Raw genomic sequence first — 17,816 nt, 5'->3', positions numbered from 1 at the left:
TAAAATCTTTTCATAAAGAAGGGGAGGAGAAGCTCATGAAAAATGAGAAAGCAAGCAGCAATCCCAGGGATTTTAATCCTTAAATCCATAAATATTGGCTGTAAAATGCTGATTTTTCAGGAGGTCTGGTTTGTGTAGTGTTTGCTTGAGCTTTGCTCAATTTCTGTCAGGGTTAATTCAAAAATTCCAGCGTGCTGCTGAGCAGAAAGTTGAAAGCACTGTCAGGGGCACATCCATACTATACAGAATGAGTATTGTCTAGAAAACAAAAAGAAAGACTCTGTAACTTGGGCAAGTCTTTCTGCTATTTGGAAATATTCCCTGCCAGAACCTCTGCATTTAACAGTCTCTCAGTATTTCTAGGGTAGGTCTCTATTTCCACTGGATCTGTTGCTCAGTTCATATATACACTTTTGAATTGCAAGGTGGTATGGATTTTCTAGCAATTTAAATTTAAAGTTGTCTTAGGAAATATCAAATGTCAAGTAATCACTCTAAAGAGAAACGGGGAAGGGCTGTGCAGGGGATTTGATTGTGGCAAGTTTGTGACCAAGTGTAAAATTCTGTGTTCCTGGTACAAGACCGGTAGGGTAGGGTAAAATTTTGCATTAGAGTGTGTGTACATGGTTTACAGTTCACCTTTCTGTGTTATTACAATGCAACCATAATTGTACAATTGTCTGGGATGTGTATGATGTTATTTAAAATGCAAGCATAACTGTATAATTGTGTAAGCATTGAGTCACACTTGAAGCTGTGAGAGTCGTGTTTAGGCACTGCCAAGTACACGAGAGCTGAACACGATGCACTGGACATGGTAGCTGCTGTGACACCAAAGGGTGTCTTATACACCTGCCAGAAACCTGGGAGCTGGATCTGATTTCCACTAAATGTAGATAATTTTTGGCTGAATGTATCTGTTCACTACTACTTTGTTGTCATGTGATTGGCTCAACTCTCTAGTGGATGGAAGAAATTGCTTTCTGTTGGAGTTCACGAGCAGTAAAAATCCAGCATCTGGTCACACATTTGAACATTTACAGTGGAATTTAATCTTGCTGATGCCTGCTGGCAGTGGATGTTCAGCTATATTTACTAAAACTTGTGTTCCCAGAGTTATCTTGTCTTGGCTCTGATGCATTATCTATGTGGTGTTGCTGGTTAGCAGGACACCCAGTTGGAGAGAGCAAGTTGGAAGAAATTCCTTTGGTTTTCTTGGCTATTTTCAAAGCCAGTACAGAATTTCACACCTTTTAGTCGCTGTTTACCTGGCAGGAAAGAGCATTACTGAACAAGGCTGCTGGTTTCAGCTGACTTCAGCCAGTTTGCAGATGCTCCTCTAGGCCAATGCCCAGAGGATCCCCCAGACCTCTAAACAGGAATAGCGGAGGCATGTTTGCTGCACATGCCTGTGGGCTGCTTGGTGTGTTTTACACTGACTGTGAGCACTTCACCTTGTCAGCAATGAAACACTAATATGTGCTGGCCTTGAATACAATCTGAAATTGTTCTTTGTCTGTGAGCTAAATAGTTAGTAGAAGTCAATCACCACTACGTGATGGATTCCTTAGTGTCGCCCACCTGTTCCTTCAGCATCTCCTCCAGCCCCCAACCGTCCTAGTGGCCTCCGCTGAACCATGCTCTAGTGCATCCATGTCTGTCTTGTACTGGGGAGCCCAAAGCTGGCCACAGCACTCTGGATGTGCTCGCACAAGTGCTGAGCAGAGGGGAAGGATCACTTGTCCCAGTGCTGTCTGCATGGTTGTTGATGCAGCCCGCTGTGGGTGTTGCCTTCTCTGCCAGAGGGCACCTTGCTAACGATGCCTGGGTGTAACTGCTCCGTTTGATATTGCTGTGTCTATCTTTTATTGAGTAAAGTGGTTATTATCTATTTTATTATTAGATTATCATCTACTGTTATCTTATTATTATATTTATCTGTGTGTTTATTTGAATATTTCAGGATTTATGTCGGAGTTAAATACTGCTGCTAAAACAAGGGCTTGAAGAAATAGTTATAACAGGGCTAGATCCACACCTCTGCAAATACACTGTCATCTTGGTAAATATGTGTTCTTTCAAGTCGTTTGAAGACAATTTGTATAGCCTTTTCTAGCTAAGCAGCTCACACGTGTATCTGAAGCTATGTATCTTTGGTTTAATAAACTAAAAGCAAAAACTATGCATGTGTATTGTTTTAAGAATAGGTAAAATAAACAGGTCATGGCTAAAGTGAGAAGTTTCCAGACAGGTTAGTATCAGTAAGCACATGGTGGATCCCGGCAGAGCGGACTCAAGTGGCCTGTGCTAAACCCTTCCAGTTTCAGTGCAGGACACGGCTCCGCTTGCGCTGCTCCCCCTCGCACCCTGCTCATGGCTGGGTCCGGGGCGCTGGCAGTGGGACTGGTGGCTGGTTTGGTTATTCCAGATGCGAGCAGCAATGCTGGAGGATATATTGTAGCACTCTTCAAGAGTACAAGATTTAATTCCTTGTTTTAATAAAAATGGGGAGCCTGAATCAATGAAGGCAGGAGTAGCACAGAAATTGCCTTAAAATTGAGAGCAGTGGTCCGTCAAGTGCAAGACCTTTTCTCTGGGAGTGGACAGCGTTGTAGGTTTGTAGAGGAGGAGATCATTATTTGGCTTGAATGTGAAAACTTAATCCAATATAATTGGGCATTTTGTCTAGGCAGGTTATGAGCCACGTACCCTGTCCTGAGGGATAAAGATTTCTATTAGATTTGCAATCCTACCAGTAAAGCTGCAGAAGCTTTCCCTGTTTGCTGGAGTGTCCCTGGATAGTCTATAAGATTTGTGCCGTTTGCTTTCATAGTGGCTCGGGGCAGTTCCACAGATTATTTGTACATTTCATTAGAAATTATTTCCTCGGATCTCCTCAACTGATGGCATTTTAACTTCATTCACTGTTGGGATTCTTCTTGTCTGCCTTTTCCAGCATTCTGAGTTGGCCTAGTAAAAGATAATACCTCTTTCTACCACATTTGCTTCGCTTGTGTCTCAGAGCAGCAAAGCTGTGCAGCATTCCTGGGGTCCTGGTGGAGCCCAGCTGAGGTCCTGTGGGACAAGCTGACCGTGAGCCAGCAATGCATCCCCGCAGCAAAGGTGGCCAGCAGCCTCCTGGGCTGCATTAGGCAGAGCATCTCCAGCAGGTCGAGGGAGGTGATGCTTCTCCTCTGGCCAGCACTGGTGAGACATTCATAGTGCCATGTCCGGTGCTGGGCTCCCCAGTACAGGAGAGATGGGGACTTACCGGACTGAGTCCACTGAAGGGCCACAAGGAATATTAAGTGATTGGATCATCTGACGTAAGGGGAGAGGCTGAGAGAGCTGGGACTGTCCAGTCTGCAGCAGAGAAGGCTCAGGGAGATCTTATCAGAGCGTATAAATACCTGATGGAGGGGAGTAGAGGTGATGGAGCCAGGCTCTTCTCAGTGGTGCCCAGTGACAGGACAAGGGGCAATGTGCACAAATTGAAACACAAGAAATTCCACTCAAACATAAGAAAAAAAATTTATTGTGAGGGTAACCGGAACAGGCTGCCCAGAGGGACTGCAGAGTCTCCATCCTTGGAGATACTCAAAACCCAACTGGACACAGTCCTGAGCAACCTGTTGTAGTTAACCCTGCCTTGAGGAGGGGATTGGACGAGACAGTCTTCCGAGGTCCCTTCCAACCTCATCCACCCTCTGGCTCTGAGATGTCACTTTAAAAACCCTAAAGATGTAAGGGCGTGGGGGTACTGAGAACAGGAAGAAACATTAAGAACTCAGTATGGACCAAACACAAATGAAGCTGAGAGGAGTGCTTGGTCCTCCCTTAGTACGTTAGCTGTTAGCGCTTAGATACAAGATTAAGATGGACTTGAGAATTTCAAGTTGCTTTGTATATCCTCCAGCAAACATAAGCAATAAAGCGATAAATGAGTTAGGGGAAAAAAAAAAACCCCAAACCACAACAACACTAAAAGGCAGAGGGCCAGCACAGCAGATAATGCATACACAAATGCGTCTCTGGTTTCAACTAGCTGCAGGAATAGAGATTTTTCATGTTTTTACAGTCTGCAGCCAATCATGACCAAATTTGTGGCTAGAATCAGCCATTTCCATATTCGTCATGGAAACGTTCAGATTAGCAGATTGCTAAGGCAGGGGGAATTTCTTGTTTTGACTGCTTTCCATACCTCCGTGGTAGTGTGCAGCGGAGATGGTTATACTGCCATTTGTGGGCAAATTCAATTACAGTAGAAAAGGAAAATCAAGGAATAAGGGATTAGCTATGTTTGCTCTTTCTTTTCTCTATCTTCCCCCTCCCCCCCAGTGAAAGTGAAATATAACTCAAATTTTTCTCAATACCTGAATCTTGTTGCCTTAGAGCTGCAGGCACCAGCTCTTACCCTGAGTGCACCAGAAGAAAGCAGCACCACTTTCAGTTGGGAATCTGAGCCTGTTGAATGTGAGTAACCGTATTTTGATCCAAGACCACCCAAACCTAAACTATCAAGAGGAGCCTGGCACAGTTGTTTAATTTTTTTTTTGAATTCACTTTGCTTAAAATGTCAGTTGTGCCGTTTTTATAGTGACCAATTTCTAGACTTTGTTTTGAAGGAAAGTTTGCTTTGAAATGGCTCACTGTCCAAAAGCATCAGATTTTGTGTCTGACCAGCTATATTTTCAAGTGTTTTACTTACCACGAAACCACTCAACATTGCTTGACTCATCAGCCTTCATAAGAATATCTGACTGACCTGAGCTCCTAAGATTGCCAGTCATGGCTGTGCCCTTTCAGTTCCCTCCACCAGAACAATCTGCTTCTCTGCTCAAAGGAGAAAAGGTGGTTCAATAGTGTTTCAAGGAATCTGTCCTGTTCAGCCCTAGACCTACAGCTGCAGAACGGAGATGATAGATTGGGCATGGGAGCTGCCCTCGTATTTACTTTGCCCAGTACATACTGTTACAAAATAACTTTTTGTTAGCTGTTTACACCAGCTTTAGTCACAATAGGCCTTTGAAATTCATCCGGGAGAAGTGACAGACTTGCCTTTATCCCTCAAAAATCCGTTCAGGTTTGGCAGAAAGAAAACCTTTGAAAGTTGCCCTTCTCTTGCTTCTTCTCCTCAAAGAAACTTGACAGCCTGCCACTGTTGTGAACGAATGTGTGTGTCCTAAAGACTCTGACCGGTATTTTGTTAATAGAGAGAAGATGTCAGTTTCCCATCCGTTTTCCTTCTAGAGCAGGGAAAGCATCCTTCCCCCTAGTCAGAGACCTGAGCCTGCAGGTGCTTGAGTGAATGGAAGAAATGGCTGAATTAGTTTCTCCTGGCTGTGCCCAAGAGCCAATACGTGGCACTGACATCTCATTTTCTCTCCCTAGTCTTTTCTGATCGTCATCTGATACAGTCTGGCAGGTCACATACGTGGCCAGCTGCCTGCACTGAAAGCTGAGGGTTTGACAGGCAGTTTTTTCTAGGGAATTGTCTTTGTAATGGGTGTACGGAACAGCACTCGGCAACAAAACTGTTTGATGTAAGCACTCGATCAGAAGCAATTTGGAAAAACTGTGATGACCAACAAGTGTTTGTCAGAGTATGCCACTTGTGTGAAACGCTTTGGTTTCTCCAAAGCACAGAGGTGCATGGGAGGCTGCTCGGCGTCACAGCAGCCAAACATCCCAGCCACGTGGCTGGGACGCACCTGCCATGGGTGGCACAGAGGTGTGGGAGCTGTTTGTGCACCCTGCTTTCCCATGTCCTCAGCAGCCCTGTGCCAGAGCTCGCGTGGGAGTGGGATTTGCTTAGAGGTGGGTAGGACTTACAGACTTGGGACTGCTTCCATTCCCCACTCCCCTAACTTTCAGCCAAAATTTCTTTAGCTCCTGTGCAGTTACTAGGTCTAAATGTCTTCCCTTGCCTCTTGCTTTGTTTCCTGTTTGCTTCCTTATAAATACAGCTCCTGGCAGTGAGGCAGAGGGATCTCAAAGAGCTGGTCTTAAGAGTAGATAGCACCGATTAAATTAAAATAAGCTATGTCTGTCCCTGATTGCTTCCCACGGGCACACAGCGCCTGCCTGAAATGCTGTAGTCAGACCCAGCTTGGACGTTTGGAATAAAGAAAAATGGATGGAGGAAAATACATTATATGTTAAGTTGCATTAGCATATGTGTGTGCTTATTTCCTGCCCTTGGGTATGGGTACTATGTGCCACACAAAGTGCAGCACATCCACGCAGAGCCATGAAATTCCACCACAAAAGAGGTGATTAGAAACTTCAGCTTTGTATGCCAGTAGGCTGCAGTGCTTTGAAGTTTCTTTTTGTTCCACAATAATTCAAAAGGGTAAAACAGAAAATATTTTCCACCTTCTAACTTCCAGCCTTGGTAATCTTCCAACCTTTATCATCAGCAGCTCTTCCAGTGTGAATTACTGGATATTTGATGTTTGGAATAGGCACTAGGAAGCACTTAGATTTTTGCAACTGAAAATATTTAACACTATATATGTAAAAAGCTTGGAACTTAATACTTAGCAGAAGTTTGGCCATTCCCAGCTTTACAGTGCTTAATGTCATCAAATATGTAAACAGGAGTTAGTTAGGGTTGTACACATTTTTTGAGGAAAACCTTATCTATAAAAAAGCAGACCAAGATCCGCCAAACTCATGCTGATTTTGGTCAAATGTGAGGGGGAAAAATAACGATGTTTTACTTCTCCACTTATAAACCTAACATTCTTCTAGAATTGCTTATTTTGATATTTATTTAAGCTTTATTAAAAACCCTGAAGATTTACAAATTTTTCAAAAATGAAATATTTTTTTAGCTGAAATATTTCATTAATCAAAATTTATCTTAATTGTGGTTATTTACCAACACTTTCAGAACACTTTATTGGCTTGTAATTTTATTGTAGTTTTAGGTGTGAATAGAGAAGTGTAACTGCTAAAGTACTCCCTCCATTGCGGTGGGGGACAGACCTGGGTATTTATGTCAAGTGCTGTGTTTCTTATTCAAAATCATTACCTAGAGAATGTAATGGCACAGGGATGCAGAAAGTTTGGGTACCTGCTCAGGGTCTCTGAGTTATGTTGCTGCTCACACTGTGGCTGTTTGCAAGGTAAGAAACTTCTGCATTTCTCTGAGAGGTGTCTCCCAGCAGGTGCAGGATGCTCTAGGCACCCCATATCCTCCCCTGCAGGAAGGTACCAAAATGCATGGCAGGGGTCTTATCCAGCTGGGAAATGTAGGTTAGAGCTATATGGTACTACAGCAGCATTTCTGACCAAAATATATTCTGGGTTCTAAGCAAGGTATTTAATTTTTCCCCTTTTATTCATTTTGAGATGCCCCAGGGAAGGGGAATAACTGTTATTGTAAGATGGATTATACTTAAGAAATAAAAAATGATTAAAAGTGTAAACTGTATCCACGTTTTCAAAATAGGCGAGTCAGAAATGAAGGAAGCTCTGCCCAGATATCTCCAATCTGTGTTTGCAGCTGTCACTGTGGCGTGATGTCTTTGGTCTGGACTGAAAAAAATACGGATAGTAGTCAGTTAATTTCTAACTGCATTTCATAAAAACGGGGATGTAATTCGTGCGGGCTCTGCTCGGGATAGGGAGGGTATGGCGGGGCTAGTCTGAAGAGTTTAAACAAACTACAGCAGAAATGAGGCGAAGTTCACAGGGAGCAAGCGTGGCTGGCAGGGAGGCAGGGAAGGACTGTGTGTCAGCAGACAGATGCTGGACAGAAGAGCTTCCCCGGGAGGCTGAACTCATACCTGTGGGGCGGGCTGAGGGAGGCAGCCCAGGCAGGAGTGGAGCTGGCTGGGCCATGGTGCAGGAAAGTTTTAAGGAAGACATGAACTGGGTAACAGAGCAGTCCTTTCCTGGCAGAGCTCTGCTACATCTGTTTAGCTTTCCTCAATCCAAACATTACTTTCTTGACATATTCAACAACCGCAGCTCCTCACACACACCAGTGTTTGCTTTTCTCTTGCTCCACGAAAACCCTCCTCACCTCAAGCTCGTTCTGTGGGTGTCTAGTTGGAAAGTGCCCAGAATTTCCATAGATGGCCACAGCTAGGTCTCTAAAAGCCAACGGGTAGGCCCAGGACATTTTATATTGTGGCTGAGAACAGCTAATGGAGAACATGATTGTGAGGATACATGTTGTGCTGCTGGAGGCAGGTTTCTAGGAAACCCGAGAGACGCCTGCATCGTTCTGCCGAAGGGTCCTTAGTGGAAAAGGAAAAGTGTCACCTCAAAAGGGGGAGCCAAATTACAGCATGCCAGAGATCAGTACTGAACATCAGGGGCTTTTAGTGCTCTGACAAAATAAGTGTTTCTGCCTGTCAAATTTATATGCAGGAAAACAGGGATGAAACAAGCCACGTTCACAAGATTTAGCCAGTTAGATAGAGCACGGTCTCAGAAGCGGCACTCAAATGTTTTGACAACAATTCTAACTTTGCCTCCCTGCAGCTCGGGGTTGAGCTCCCAGGTATGTTTTCCCAGGCTGCTGTTGCTTTCTTCTAGTGAACAGTGCTACAGATCAGCCTCATAGATGTTTTGAATATCAGCTGAAACCTCAGGCAAGGCCCCTGATTTAACACATCAAACTGCATGAGCTGAGGCTTGCTCTCTGTAGGGTACACACACAGCCCTGTGAAGGAATAACGCTCCTCAGCTGCAAAATGTTGGGAGCCAGCACAGCATCTGCGGGGAAGGACAATTTCCCTTCGGGAAACTGTTTCATCCCATGCAGGTGAAGCCCGTGATGCAGCGGGGAGTGCAAAGTGCACCCCTTTGCACTCTTAATCCTCACAGTTCAAGGAACTTGTGTGTTGCTGTCTGAACTGGGAGCCGCGCATGAAAAGAAAAAATGGGAAGCAGGAAACTTCTGTGTCAGTACAGAGAGTATTGCTGTCTGCTAATCCTAATAAACCAGTGTAATTGAATTGGCACACTAGTTTACATGCTTTGCTGCAAGAGTCAGACATGACCTCAAACTGTGGTACTAGCGCCCTAGGAATTGAAAGCATGTCCTTGTGTGGATCTGAATCCCTGTAACATGGTGTTTGTTTTTATCTAATATTTTAATATGTGAGCTGACAGAAGGTCTAGTTTGCAGTCCCGTGCATACGGAATTAGCCAGGCTGCAGGCAACTAGACAAAGAGCTGCCATTAGGGCATGAGGAAAATCCTGCCTGGGTGGACATTTGTATCTACCGAACGATGGGCAAAGGCGCAAACGTGTGCAGTTCTCCAAAGGAAATCTGGTCCCACAAGGTCCATTCCTGTTTGTGTAGGCAGCAACCGGACCTGCATGCAGACCAGATTTGGTGCTGGGACAGAAAGCCAACCAGAGACGGATCTTTCAGGGAAGTGTTTTTCATTTCCAGGGCTTTAAGGCATCAAAAGGGGCTATTTCCAATAGCAATTTGGCATCCTCTACTTGGCAGGAGTGAGGATATTACAGCTGAGCTACTGCCCTATCATTTCTAATCACCTCCGTGATGGAGCACTGGGCTGCACGTGGCTCACTGCAGCCTTCCAGGAAAGTACGCTGTCAAACAAAGGGGATTTTCCGATCAGGCATTTTCTGGGCAGTGCCATCAGCTATAGCACTTTACATGGCTACATTTGCATTTTTTTTAGCTGATGCTGCCTTTTCTCTTCCCTCTGTCCTGATTGTTGATGGAGGTAAAGTACTTGCAGTTCAAAAGTTCATGCGCTGCAGGAAATCAGAGTGCTGTGTGCTTTCCTCAGTCGCTGGTTGTTGCTGCTGTTTAGCAATGCACAAGAGAGAACACGGCAATGTGCCATTTTGAATGTCATCCACAGCCCAACTCAGATGTAGGTGAATGGTGTGTAAACCATTAAAACATGGTGTTGTGTCTGTTGGAACAAATGCACTCTTGTGTTCTGTGTACTACTGGTTTGTAAAAACCTACAAAGCAAATTAGCTGTTAGACTAAAAGTTTGGTCCAAACCTGAAACTTTCCTTTACCCCACAGAGTTGTGAGATGTTTTGGAAACTGGAAATGCTCTGGCTTGGAATGAATTTTGTCACGTCTCTTTGCATTGTTTGTTTTTAGCAAAACTCTGTCCCTTTAGAGTTGTTGCCTGGAAATTATTGATAGTGGGGAATTAGCTGGTAAATGTTGTTCTTAACCTCTGTCCTGATCAAAACCGGACAGGCAGCTGTTAGAAGCTGCTGGGTGTGAAGTTAGCAACTCAGCCCCATGATCCCCACACTGACTCTGACATCTCAGGCTCTGATCACTCAGAAAACACAAAGCCCTTCTGCCTCTGCTGCTTCCCCTTCACCCCGCTGTGCTGCTGCTTTCGCCTCAGGCTCCAGCAGTGCTGGAGCCAAGGCCAAGCTAATGGCCCTGGCAGAGCCGGGAAGCGCAGGTGCAGCTCTGCTTCTCTGCTTTAGTATCTCATGTGGCATTTCTGAGGGACATGCTCCCGCTTGGAGACCAGTGCCCCAAAATGCTCCGCATGGTTTATAGTCAGGCCCTATATTTTCAGTTAATATGCCCAAATTATATGTGTAATAATAGCCAAACAACTATAAGCAAATACTAGAGGCAATTGCATATCTGGTAATATTTTCACCCGCAAGAATGTTTCAAACTCTACTGAAATCCTGAAAGAACAAGAAGTGAGGAGTGAGTCTTTGATCACCTCCCCGTGTTTCTGTGAAGAGGTGCTTCTCTGCAGAAGCCTGCACAAATTGTACTCATTTACTTAATAGGTGCTTTTCTGTTCCGTTAGCCATGAACGTAAAGCAATAGCTTTAAAGAGCTTCACTGCCCTATAAATCAAACTTCTGATGCAGGATGAGGTGGGGATGATGCTGCAGGAGATCCGATTCTGTCTGTGCTTTCCCTGTAACCTGGCGCCAGGTCTGTGTCTCTCAGCACCCACTGCTCTGCATTTGCCGGTGTGAAGTTCGGTGCCCTTGGTCATCCTCACCAGCTTGCTGTCCTTTTCTGTGCGATAACTGTTACAGCTGTAGAGTTTTGCCTAAGTTAATTGTTTGTCACTTGCCTGCTTGCTGTGATTTAGTTTTATTGTATTTTGTTAAGCGTTATGAGATAGCTACTAAGCATGTGAGATTTAGGAGAGTTGGAGATCAAAGCTAAGGCATCGTTATTCATGTTGTGAGTGCTGTTTCCCAGTGCCAGACAGCACAGACATGACCCTGCCGAGTACCACACGAGGTAGACGTTGTGCACGTGGATTTGTTGTGGACGGGGCATTTGGCTCAGGAGCTCGCTGCGGCTGTTGCCAGTGGCGAAGGGCAAGGATGACATTAAGCAGCTAGTCTGACACAGCATTCACCTGCAGAAGCTTTTCTCTGTGGAGCAATGCTCCTGGTCTTAGTCAGCTAGTAGTCACTTATGTTCTTGTGACAGCGATGGCTGTCACAGGGATGGCTGGAATAACAAAGGCCACTTTTGAAGAGCATGTCCCAGAGATGTTGCCATTGTCTTCTGTCATGTCACCACCTGCTTTGCTTTCTGCCAGCAGCTAGTAGGTTTGATGTTGCTGGTAGTTTCAGGGCTGCGCTTCAAGAGGCTGACAGTGCTGTGGGCAGGCTACATGGTGCTGAGATAGCTACAGGCATAAGTCTCTTCCCAAAGTGGGCAGGGGAATGCTTGTTCCCCATCCTGTCATGGGAGTTATCCTTTCCAACAGTTCAGGACAGTTCATTTTCTCTGAACCTCTTGGGTTTAGGAACTCTTTTACTGGATACGTTGACAGAAGAGAATGAACCAAGTTAACCCTTTGTAGTTGAAGGAGCTCAGGACAGTGTGGTGGTTCTTGTAATACCGGCAGATTAAGCAACATTGCAGTGGAACAGCTTGGCTGTCTTCCATCACTACCTGTCAGGTGTATTAAGGGCCTGTGCTGTTCTGTACCAGGTCTGGAGGGACAAGGGACATGTCCTGGAGGGGTAGGTAAGAGCTGCTCCTAGAGCATGCTGTGAATAGCTGGAGGAGGTGCCTCTTGCAAAGGGGAAGGGATTTCTTGCAGTGATGTTTTGAGAGCAGGAATAGGTGTGTACAGTGCATGTAGAGCACCAACGAGAACGCCTGTGGTCATTAGGAAGTAGGAATATTTGAGTGTGTTCTGGTGCAGGAATGGACAGAGAAAACTGGGAACCTGCAGATCTGGGCTGGGCCGCGTGTGCATGGAAACCAGCATCACCTTCCTGAGCTTTCTCTGTGTCATTTATCATAAAATATTGTTCAGAGTGAGCAGAACTCAGCAGTAACTGCTCGAATCTTTATGTTTTAAATTTTCTGTGCATTTTGAAATGTGTCCTTAATCTGATTCAGGGCAATATACCCTTAGTCAAGCTGAAGTTACCTCAAGCTAAGTGACAGGGTGAACTAATGTACATTTCTATTTTCCTCCCAATTCCCTGATTTTCTGAGTCTGATCTTTCAGTAAATAGCATTTTGGATTTTTAACCTGTTCGCTGCTGTGAAAGGCGGTGTGAAGGAACCTGCAGTGGGGAGAGAGCAGCTCAGACAGAGAGAGATGAAGGTGTTAGTGTCTGTGCTGGAGAAGACAGTGGAGTATGACTTAAATAAATTCTAACAAAGTTAATATTAAGGTGGTTTCTAGGTCTGGTCCCCAGAGAACAATGCAGTTGTTAAATGACTATTTCTTGTACTAGTAAGCCTCAAATTTATTTGCATTTCACTGTCCACATAAATGTGGAGATGCTGCCAAAATTGTCTCTTCCCCCCCTCTGTTTTCATTGTAGGCATTCCAGAAAATGGAGCAAAACGTTTTTCCCTGCTGTTTGGTTCTTCATTTCATGCATATGCATTTCTGGGACACGCACTCCTAGAGCATGCAGCCGAATGCACACGCCTGGAGTCTTGGCAGGCTTGTGTAACTTTGAAGCAGAGAACCTAAAGCATAAGTAAGATATTTGCAGAATTAAAGAGAATTTAGAGGAATAACAGTAGAGATTTTAAATTCTTGTAAATAAGTTCAGTCTCAAAACCAGAGATGAGTTTTCACCTGCCTTCTGCTTCCACCTTAGAGGTGTTTATTGGACTGTGATAGGAAAGGAGAGATTTACAGAATGAAACTGCTCACAAATGTGAGGAAAATCACTTGTGTTACTGTTTTCTGTTTACGTTCACTGTAATGCAGTTTGCTGTTGACATCACGTTACAGAAGGGATTTATTGGCAGACAGTCTTGGGTGCTAAACCTGCTGACACATGGCAGTGTAGGGGAACACTGTAAATAAGTTGTATAGCTTTATTTTTGCAGCACCCCTAACACCTCCATAAAATAGAAACGCGGATTTGTAAAATCCAGCCCCCAAAATCTCCTTGCTTCCCAGCTGGAATATATGCAGGAGTCTTAATTTGAACATCTCAAGCTGGCACGTGTCTTGTTTTCCCTGAGCCTCAGCTTCTAAACTTCAGCAAGTGTAGGAAAAATGTTAGCCTGCCTTTTACAGCATCCTCTGAGTCTAGGAAAAAAGTTTGAAGGCATGAACTGATTGCCCAGGAACTCATCAAGTGTTGTGGAGCTTGATTCAGCCTGGAAAGTTTGGGGCTGGCTCTGCCTCAGATGCAGCTCTCTTCAGTGAGTCCCTTCCCATTTATTCTGGAGTTGCACGCCTTGATATTGCAGGTGGGCAGAGAGAAGATGAGTATACAGGTTAATTTACAGGCTCTTGCTCCTCTTGGTGGCAATAACCTACTTAAAGGAGTGGAAGCAAAGTCTCAGTCTGCAGCTTCCTCCAAGTCTTTGAGGAGGGCTGGGAAGGGATTTTCACTTGCCACCTCCCTGGGAGCGGGCCCGCGGTACAGGGGGGTGACTGCAGCCCCAGCTAGTGCAGTCTCTACTCCTCCTGCTGCTCCCTCCCCATACCCCACCGCACAGGGGCTGCTCAGCACCCACCAAGGGCTCTCCTGGCTTTGGGCACCTGCCCTGAAAATGAGCGTCCCATTCCCCGTTGGTCAGTCTGAATTGCCATATACCACCACTATCACTAACGGATGTGTGGGAAGCACAGGGCCCTTATTTAGCAGCCAGCTTAGAAATATATTTACATTTCAAGCAATGGAAACCCTCTCTTGCTCAAGGAGGGTGAGTGGGGCCCCATGCATCTGATTTTTCAGGGATGCTGCAACAACAGTAGTTGGAAAGCAAGAAAGAGGTTTCTATAACAACAAATGGTGAGGTCCTTGTTCTCTGGGTAGAAACATGTTTTGTTTGAGAGCTTCCCCTCTAGCAGCCTCCACAAGTTCCTTTAAAGCCAAATAGGACATCTCCTTCTGTGCAAGGGTGGCAGGCAGAAGTAGGACAGGGTTTTGTCCGTTTGAACTATTAATACGGATCACAAAAATGTACCAAAGGTATGGAAACTTTTAAAAATATGATGAAACTATGGAGATCACTTATTTTTTATTACAGCTAATATTGTATTTGGTGTAAAACACAAAGCATGTTTTGATATCTTCCTTCCCTGGTGGAAAAGAGGGCAAAAAGGAGAATCCAAATTCACTCTCAATTAAAACCTCTTGAACCCTATATGTCTTTTTTCCCTGAAAGGTACTGTTCAAAAAGACATTTTTCATTTCTAAAGCGCAAAGAAAAAAGAAAGTGTGGCCAGCCCAACTGATCACACACTGCTACTGTCTTCTGAAGGAGTTTTAGCAAGTATGTGGGATGATAAATCAGCCAACATCAGCCTTGGCATCTGTGCAGGGTTGAAGAGGATTAGAGCTTCACTCTGATGTGTCCATTTTCTCCCGTAGGAGGCAGAAATCATCATATCAGCTATTTTAAAAGAGCTTCTGCATGTACAATGTCTATATGATTTACAGAATGATTTAAATATCTGTAGATACCAGCTTTCCAAGGAATTTTGTCTACCGTGACTCATACCTCGTATTGTAAATGTCTCTGTAATTGTCGTCTTTCACTGAAGGATCCACAAAACTTAAAATATTTTCAGTAATTAATTGTAAATATTAGCTCTATTGTCAGCAGCAACAGTTTGGATTGTTTTATTGTAGGAAAGTGGGAGGGAGCCACTGTTTTGGCAAGTGACAAGCAAATAGTATATCATTAAAAGCCAAGTGTTGGATTGGAGTCATTAAATCCAGTAGCAGTAGATATTCAGAGTCAAGTTCAGCGGTGAGTTTCTAGCTGGTGAAGGCAGCTGTGCCACGTGCATGAAACCCAGATCAGTGTTCCTCTTGAGAAAGCTTCGAACTGGACCTCGCAGATTCACCAAGACCCATGGAACCCAGAGGGGTTTGGTGCTGCCTGCTTTTCCAAAGCAATCTGGCAAGTGTTTCTAGAAGGCAGGTTTTTCAGTTGATTTCCTGCATTAGCCTGTAGAGGTTTAGCCATTGCCCAGGCAAATTGCATTAAAGAAAAAAGTCATTAAACCACTAAACAAAATTTATTTTGAACTTGTCCAGTGTCTAACCATCTTCTGCAAGAAGACACTGACAGGACTTCTGCCCTGCCTTTTTGTACACGCCCGCATCTCATACCCTGCTCTTTTCTCACTTGCCCTTCACAGCATCTGGGCCACTTCATTAGGGGCTGTGCTCTTCTATACTGTTGCTGCAGGCTCCGGCAAAACTGGGCTGTAGTTTGCTATACGGGTAAACACGCTGAAAGCTATTGGCTTTCCCCACTGACTTTTAGACACGTGTGGGGATATCGTACCTTACAGCCATTTTGTTGTTTTTATGTACAGCTTGTGCCGAATGCAGTCATCACCTACGCTTAATAAGTAATTTTGGTATAAATTGTAGACTGCCTCCCTAAACAGATTATAACTCAGTACTCCTAAATATAAGTACCTAGCACCTCTGTGATCAGCATGCTATAGAGAAAGTGTCCCGAATGACAGGATGTATGGGCACACGTTTTCCCTTGTTGCTTGCCAAACTACGATGCATCCATAGTTTCACCTTAAGCAAAGCAACTGCATTGCCTGAGGCTGTAAATACCATCCCTGCTCTTAATGGCCTTAGGATACTGGCATGAAGTGAGCTCCCTGGTACCACTGCGAGGTTGGCAAGATCATTGTGTATACAGAAAGCTGTTTATGTGCTGCTTAGAAACTGCACCATTTTTTATAGAGAGAGATTATTGAATTAAGGTAATAAATTTATAAAGTCAAAAGCAGGCTTTTTGTTTGGTTAAAAAAAAACCCTATTGCCTTCATCCAAAGATCTCGTCTATCTGTAATATAGCCTTTATGGTGACAAGTGTTTTGAATCTTTGTCCTACTTTGTAGCTTTTTCTTTTTTTTATTTTAATCAAGCATGGCAGGAATCGGAGTGATTGATATTGAGAAAAATTTGCAGCTACCCAGCCTCAGGAGTACTAGTCCTATCTCTGAGTATTCCACTTCTTCTTTTCATCCTTTCAAATAAGCAGATTAGATTTTGCCTGAACTCAAGCCATTAAGCCTTTGAAAGATGAAGGTTCTCTTTATTAAACTCTTAAAAAGAAGTCCAAGGTCTAGTCCCAACTCTTACTTTTTATGATGGGCTGTCCTCACTGTTTCACTACTTTGAGCTTCAGGGACAAGCTAAGAAAAGAATATAAGGGAATGAGGTTTTTGCCCTTGGCAAAAGGCATTTTTTCACTCCCTCACTGCCATGCCCAGAGCTAACCTGTCTCAGGAAGCCACTGCTGGGAGCCGGGTCTGAAATGACTGAGAAGAAGAAGGTCAAGAAGTTCCAGCCTGAGTTCCAGCCCTGTGTATCCTTGGGGTAGATCAGCGTTGTCTTAAGGAGCATGGTAAGAGGTTAGGACCAGAATGAAGAAGGGGTCATGAAAATTTATTGAGAAAGAACTGCGTCTCTGTGAACACGAGTGTACAAGCTAATGTCAGGAGCCCCCTGTGTTTGGTTTTTTAGGTACAACATTAGTCTGTTGCTAGGACAGTCAGGATTGCCTCACCAGGGTTCATACGTGTTCATAAGTCTAAATACAGGCTAACAAATAAGTATTACACAAAGCCAGCTTAATACCTTCGTATGGATACATGCAAAATTGCTCCAAGGAAGAATCAAGACCTTTTTTCACATTAACAAAATGGTATGACTTTCTTTTATCAACATTATTTCTGTATTTTCCCCAGTCTTAGTCAAGGGAAGAGTTATTTTGGATCAATTTGTAAAAGGAAAATGCTGAATGAAAAAGAAAGAGAGGAAAGCAGATAATGTTATCAAGATGGCAAAGGGAATCTGAAGGTCTATCTAGCTCAGCCAAGAAAAGGCAGGGAAACAATTTGCTTCCGTTGAACAAGACTGTAAAAGCATGCTGGCAGGTAGGAGAGCAGTCAGTGAGAGCTTTTGGATCAGGCCCTAATAAACCATGTGCTGTAAAGCTGTTCTGAGATCTTGATTTTAGCTGGAGAAGGAAGTGACCCCTCTGATAGGTATTTTGGTTATTCTTACTCTTCACACTGTGTTATTCTTAGCACTTTGTCTCATGCACCAGAAGCGAGGAACTCTCTGGAAAGGCAGTGACCAATGCAACCTGGGCTATTGTATTACCCCTATATAAAGAGAGGGTTTGAGTCTCAGAAATGTTGAGGTCTATTATTGTCACAAGCCATGTGAGATGGGACAGGTGGGGACAGCGACTGATGGCAGCAGGAGCTCCACGGCATCAGCAGCTGCCTGGGCACAGGAATGACCTGCGCTCCTGCTGGATGCTAATCTGTTTTCCATGGCTTGATGGTTAAGTATTGGTATCATATGCAAGGTAAAATACAAT

At 44.2% G+C, this 17,816-nt stretch overlaps 1 protein-coding gene across 2 annotated transcripts in view; it reads left to right on the top strand.

Moving 5' to 3' along the window:
- The window catches only part of KCNIP1 (Kv channel interacting protein 1), a 287,991-nt gene that overhangs the window by 595 nt on the left and 269,580 nt on the right, over window positions 1-17,816 (top strand). The gene's annotated exons all lie outside the window — the stretch shown is intronic.

This window comes from Pygoscelis adeliae, unplaced genomic scaffold (genome assembly GCF_000699105.1).
Source record: "Pygoscelis adeliae isolate BGI_AS28 unplaced genomic scaffold, ASM69910v1 Scaffold248, whole genome shotgun sequence".
NCBI lineage: Eukaryota > Metazoa > Chordata > Aves > Sphenisciformes > Spheniscidae > Pygoscelis > Pygoscelis adeliae.
This window is presented reverse-complemented; position numbering and strand designations above follow the sequence as displayed.